The 6,958-nt window shown below is 41.1% G+C and overlaps 1 long non-coding RNA gene across 1 annotated transcript in view; it reads left to right on the top strand.

Moving 5' to 3' along the window:
- The window catches only part of LOC149502419 (uncharacterized), a 141,812-nt gene that overhangs the window by 61,556 nt on the left and 73,298 nt on the right, over positions 1 to 6,958 (top strand). The window lies entirely within an intron of this gene.

The following is a 6,958-nucleotide window of genomic DNA, read 5'->3' as shown; positions in this document are numbered from 1 at the left end:
TTACTGAGATTTTTTCAGTGGACTTTTTGGAGGAACCCGAGAAGTTACGTCCAGCAGCTTTGTTTCATTTTCCCACATTTGTGCACTTTCACAGATATTAAACAGTTAATAAACCACCATTATTACACATTTAAACCTGAAGAAACACTAAATAGACAAAATAAAACAAATCATATCACTTCACTCCTGGCGTTCCCGCCAAAAAAGTCCTCTTAGCATAGATTATACACTTAATATTTCAGACGTTAATAGGTAGGTACAATATCAGGTGTATCTCTGGTAGGGACTATGTACTTACATAAATATACAATGCACATATTTTAGGTGAATGAAGTTAGCCCCTCAAAAAATTTTTTTTGTTCCTTTTTTATACTTATTTTCTATTAATTCGTTTGTTCATCATTTGTTCATGATTGTTCACTGTTAATAATTGTTTGTTCTGCATTTATTTATTTTTAAAAAATATTTAAAAATATACCTACAAGTTAGCCCCTCTAATGCAATTTTTAATATTTTTTCATCCTTAATGACTCGTAAATATTCATTTTCGATTGTTCTTATATAAAACACGTTTGTTCTCTTTCGAAATTACTCGTTTTTTGTTTAATTTACTATTTTTATTAGTTGAATAAATGTATGCAAAATATGTGTACTGCGCATGCGTCAACTATAATGCCTAAACTTTCTACGCGGTTTTAATCGTGAAAAAAAAAACAAATATAAATCCTGAAGGAGCAATTAATTGGTATACAGTTTAATTAAAAAAATTAAAAAATAAATAAATGAAATAATGTGCATTGGCGTTAAGTTAGACCAAATACATTTTTTCCATCCTCCTACTTATCGTTATGAAGGTATAAAAAAGATAGGGAGTTCACATAGGTAATATAAACAAATAAGTAAATATGTTCATTATTTATCTTTCAAGAGATAATATAGGTATACATTATAATAACTTTTTTACACAGTCGAAATTATATTCCTAACATTAGTAAAATAACATTTTAATACGATAGGTAAGAGGATGGAAAAAATGTATTTGGTCTAACTTAACGCCAATGCACATTATTTCATTTATTTATTTTTTAATTAAACTGTATACCAATTAATTGCTCCTTCAGAATTTATATTTGGTTTTTTTTTCACGATTAAAACCGCGTAGAAAGTTTAGGCATTATAGTTGACGCATGCGCAGTACACATATTTTGCATACATTTATTCAACTAATAAAAATAGTAAATTAAACAAAAAACGAGTAATTTCGAAAGAGAACAAACGTGTTTTATATAAGAACAATCGAAAATGAATATTTACGAGTCATTAAGGATGAAAAAATATAAAAAATTGCATTAGAGGGGCTAACTTGTAGGTATATTTTTAAATATTTTTTAAAAATAAATAAATGCAGAACAAACAATTATTAACAGTGAACAATCATGAACAAATGATGAACAAACGAATTAACAGAAAATAAGTATAAAATAGGAAAAAAAAATTTTTTTGAGGGGCTAACTTCATTCACCTACATATTTTATCACATATTTTTCAAACTGCCAAAAGAAAATTAAAAGAGCTTTAGTTTGATTTAAAAACAAAAAAAACTTTTTGATGTTTACCTTCTGTTCATTTCACATTTCTAAATTTTTTGTTAAAAATATTACAGAAACAGTTGTTTGCAAAAAAAAATTATTTTAATATATGGTAGATACTTTGGCACTAGACCAGTCTTTCTCAAAGTGGGCGATAACGCCCCCTTGGGGGCGTTTGAAATCTAAAGGGGGGCGTTGATGCGGGTTAGGGGGGCGCTGTAAAATTTGTAATTTCATTTACTTTATAGTATTTTAAATTTCACTAAAATTAAAACCACCTACTACACAATAACGAATAATTATTTTATATTTCTACCCTGTATGATGTTATAAAAACTTAAAATAATTAACATAGATTTCGTAGGATAGCCCACACACCGTACACCATCAAGTTGTAACAAATTTCTGCAGAACATGATTGATGATAGTTAAAAAGTTAGAGCAATTTTACCTTAATTACATTGCACCAGAAATTATTTTAAACATTAGAAAAAAAACTACCATGCAGAGTTTTAAAATATTACACATACGTAAACTAACACAAATTGAGGTTTTCTTTACTTTCTTTCTTGTATTTAATATAAGGGCATTTTCCTAGCATTTTATAAGAAATTACTGATGTAAGAATCATAATTTTTATATAAAATGGAAATGCGTATATAATTATTGTTCAAAAACTTGTCTTAGATTATTATTTTTTACAATTTACCCATTACCGTCCAATGTCAAATAGTATAGTAAGCCTAAACAGCTCACTTATTGTAAGCATTGTTTACTATTTTATTTCTATATAATAATAGGTTGGGGAAAAAGTTTCTTCGCATTTCTAAGAAAATTCACAACATTTTTTAATATAGTTTATTCACATTTAACTAAAGTATGTCGGTACGATTTTGTTCGATAACTTTTTGCCATCTTGTAGGTAGGGACATGATCCCATTGCTATAGACATTTTGGGGCTTCTGATCAAAATACCGCGACAATTGGTTTTGGCAGTCCTCTCGTGATGCTAACCTGACACTGCCTAAAGAATTCTAAAGAGACCGAAACAGGTAGAAATCTGAAGGTGCAAGGTCAGGACTATACGGCGGATGCATTAACACCTCCCAGCCATGCTCTCTTAATTTTTGCTGACTGGCTAAAGATGTGTGAGGTCTAGCATTATCGTGATGAAAAACACACCCCTTCTGTTGATTAACTCCGGCCACTTTCTCTCAACTTCTTGCTTTAATCTCATCAGTTGTTCGCAGTAGAGTTCAGAATCGATGGTCCTGCCTGGTGGTAACAGCTCATAATGTATAATGCCCTTCCAATCCCACCACACACACAGCATCACCTTGTTGCGAGTTAACCCGGGTTTCGCCAGAGTCTGTGAAGCCTGACCGGCCTTTGATCATAACCTTTCTCGTACGTGATCCACTTTTCATCACCAGTTATCAGCTTCTTCAAAAATGGTTCGGTTTCATTACGTCGTAATAAAGAATCACAAATGAGTACACGGTTCATTAGGTTTCTTTCAGGGAGCTTTTTTGTGTACCCAGTTTTTTTCAAATGCGCCATAACTATTTTGTGGTCAATTCCCAGTTCTTCAGTTACGTCGTAACTACTGATATGCCGATCTTGCCCCACTTTTTCAAAAATGGCATCGATTTTATCCGTAATAGTACCAGAGCGACGTGCATTTTTGACATCAAAATTTCAGGATTGAAAACGCTTAAACCAAATTTGTGCTACTCTCACAGACACTGCACTAGGTCCATAAACAAATTTTTTTCACGGCTTGCGTTGCTTTTTTACCTTTTTTGTAGTAAAATTTTAAAATGTATCGAATATCTTCATTAGATTCACTCATCTTGACAGTACGAAAAATAAATAAAAATCACACATCTTCCTAATTTTAATTTGGAATTATCTTCTTTCGAATTTAAACTTTTAATGATACCAAAACCAGCCAGATACAAATAGTATAGCCAAAGAAATTTTATTACAAGTATAAGTCATACATTTTTAAGCTATTGCATAGCTTTTATCGCTGGCCTTGAGCGCGGCAACCGAATCATGAAATTCCGTAACGAAAAAAACCTAACATCCCTCACTCCGCCTACCATGTAGCTCGCGTTCAACACATGCACACGTTGCGCTTGTATAGTGTTTGTGAATAAGCGCGTGGCGTGACGTCACACTGCATGCGCATCATGAAAATTCTGCCCATCTCTCTCTCGCGCGGTTTAGCTTATGAATGTGAAGGGGACAATTAAGGTTTTGCCTTTATTAAGGTTTAATATAGCGTGGTCTTGTTTTATTATTGTTTTAATATTAACATATCATTGTCTAATTATAATGTCATAAGTTGATAAAAAATGCTATGCAATAGCTTTACCGCTGCAATTCCCGAGTGCCACACGTTTTTTTTTTCGCAGGAGGAAATCGCCGGACTTCCGCCCTTCACTGGGGATGGAGGGCGGGGCATGTCGGAGTCGAACCGACTAAAACCTCCTGTCGCTCAACAACCAGCATCTAAACCTCGCGTGAGACAGAGCTCATGAAAAGGCAAAGGGGGAAAGTGAAGCGTTTAGTGCGGAGCACATCTCTCCCATCACCCTCTCCCTCGGGACGCCGGACTGGCGGTCGTCGGCGCCACGACCACCAGCCCTCTCGGTCGGCAGGCTGTCCGAAGCCCGCCTAGATGGCGCCGGTTAGAATGGTCTATCCTACGGAATACCCCGCTGGGTCTGAACCAGCGTGGGTTGAGGATAGCCGGCCTTCCATCACCCGGATGCTCATGCGTAAAACGTGTGCAGAGCAGCTTGCACGTCGTCTTCTTAGGCCCCCTTCGCCAGTCCCCAGGCGTGAGGGAGACCCGAGACACTTAGAGGGCCAGGGCTTGGGCGAGATCCACCTCCCTGGACCACGCTCGACGGCGGCGGCCCTGTGCATCTCTCACGCGCCCCGCCGCCTCCTTTTGCGAGATGGTGCACTCGCAGAAGTCGAGCATTGCCTTTCACGACTCGTCGTCACCGAGCATCGATGCCAGAACACTCGGCAACGACAAGTCGTTTCCTATTTTTTCGACGAGGACACGCCGCCACCCCTCCCATGCGGGACAGGCGACGAGCGTATGCTCTGCCGTGTCCAAGTCGCAACGACAATGGTGGCACTCTGCCGTCGGCTCGGCCCCGATCCGGTGCAGAAACTCACCGAAGCAACCGTGAGCCGGAAAGTGAGGCGTCCTCTATCACGATTCACCCAATTCACAAGAACCGGGCGAATCGCCTCGACGGTCCTTCGACCAGCTGAAGGATCGGCCAGCCGCCTGAACCATGACTCCAGCACGGACCGCCGAGATTGGGCCCTCCGGGCTCTGACCACACTGGGGCTGGGACGTGCCACGCCCCGGGCACGAAGGTTAGCCCGCCACTGATAGTCAGCGGCGAGCGCCTCCGCATCCAGGACCCAAGGCGGCGTCCCAGCCAGTACACACGCCGCCTCGAAAGAGATGGTGCGATAACCACTGATGATCCTGACCGCGGTGGTGCGTTGCGGCCGTTGCAGCAACTTCGCTACCCCCACGGCCAGTGACTGGCCCCACACGGGCGCCTCTATAAGGCCATTGACCGCACCACCCCCGAATAGAGACGGCGCGTCACCTGGTCAGGCCCCCTGATGTTGGGAAGAAGCCGGCTTAACGCGCCGGCCACTCCCAACAAACGAGGGACCAGGTTCTGAAAGTGAACATGGAAGGTTCAACGACTGTCCAGAATGAGGCCGAGGTACTTCAACTGCACCCCGACCCGATACGGACGCCTCCAACCACTATTTACTGAGTGTCACGTCGAGGCCCAATCTCCTGATTTTGCCGATGACATGCGCCACCCCAGCGGTGGCAAGACGAGCAAACTCAGCAATCTCCCCCCCCCCCCCCCCCCACCGTGTCCAGTACACGTGACCGATCTGTCCCCCAAGTAGGAAGCCACCAGTTGGCGAAGGTAGGGGGGCACTCCGTGTCTTACCAGGGGCATTTTTTTAAATAAAAGGACATTTATTGCGGCATGACTATAATAGTTAGACATATGCTGTCGCGACACTTTGTAAATAATAATGTTTTTTTGAAAGTCGTAGTACATTATTTTAATCTATCATCAATAGATTTCGTAGGGCACGCGACGTAAAGAATATTTTAGGTAATTTTTTTTACACCTTGGTTTAATTTATTGGAGTTTTAATAAGGATACCTAATTTTTTTCAAAAAAGGTTATAGCCTGTGTCGCTCGGGAATAGTGAAGCTTCCAAACAGTGAAAGAATTTTTCAAATCGGTTTAGTAGTTTCGGAGCCTATTGAATACAAACAAACAAACAAATCTTTCCTCTTTATAATATTAGTATAGATATTAATTATTACAAACAATAAAAACGCTGACTTAGGCGGCGGTTTTTATTTGAACCAGTTCTAAATTATAAACTAAAATTCTATGAAAAATTACCCATATCCATATTTATTCCTGCAACCTTCCGAGAGTATCGGGATACTTGGGGTCGACATTTCGAGCGATGTCCAATTTCGGAGTCATTTGGAAGGCAAAGCCAAGTTGGCGTCCAAAATGCTGGGAGTCCTCAACAGAGCCAAGCGGTACTTCACGCCTGGACAAAGACTTTTGCTCTATAAAGCACAAGTCCGGCCTCGCGTGGAGTACTGCTCCCATCTCTGGGCCGGGGCTCCCAAATACCAGCTTCTTCCATTTGACTCCATACAGAAGAGAGCCGTTCGGATTGTCGATAATCCCATTCTCACGGATCGCTTGGAGCCTCTGGGTCTGCGGAGGGACTTCGGTTCCCTCTGTATTTTGTACCGCATGTTCCATGGGGAATGCTCTGAGGAATTGTTCGAGATGATACCAACGTCTCGTTTTTACCATCGCACCGCCCGCCACCGGAGTAGAGTTCATCCATACTACCTGGAGCCACTGCGGTCATCCACAGTGCGTTTCCAGAGATCTTTTTTGCCACGTACCATCCGGCTATGGAATGAGCTCCCCTCCATGGTGTTTCCCGAGCGCTATGACATGTCCTTCTTCAAACGAGGCTTGTGGAGAGTATTAAGCGGTAGGCAGCGGCTTGGCTCTACCCTTGGCATTGCTGAAGTCCATGGGCGACGGTAACCACTCACCATCAGGTGGGCCGTATGCTCGTCTGCCTACAAAGGCAATAAAAAAAAATTATATATATTTATTTATTTTTCGTAGTTTCCTTCCTTCTTGCGTCGATAATCCTCAGTGCTGAGGGTCGTGGCCTCCTCTAATCACTTTCTCCTGCATCATCTTGCGCCATTCCTGCCTGTCCTCGGCTGTGTGGATAGCAACGTGGACTGAGGT

The sequence above is a fragment of the Bombyx mandarina genome, chromosome 08 (assembly GCF_030267445.1).
Source record: "Bombyx mandarina strain Sakado chromosome 08, ASM3026744v2".
Taxonomy (NCBI): domain Eukaryota; kingdom Metazoa; phylum Arthropoda; class Insecta; order Lepidoptera; family Bombycidae; genus Bombyx; species Bombyx mandarina.
Note: the sequence above shows the minus strand (reverse complement) of the source record. Positions and strands in the feature narration are given on the sequence as shown.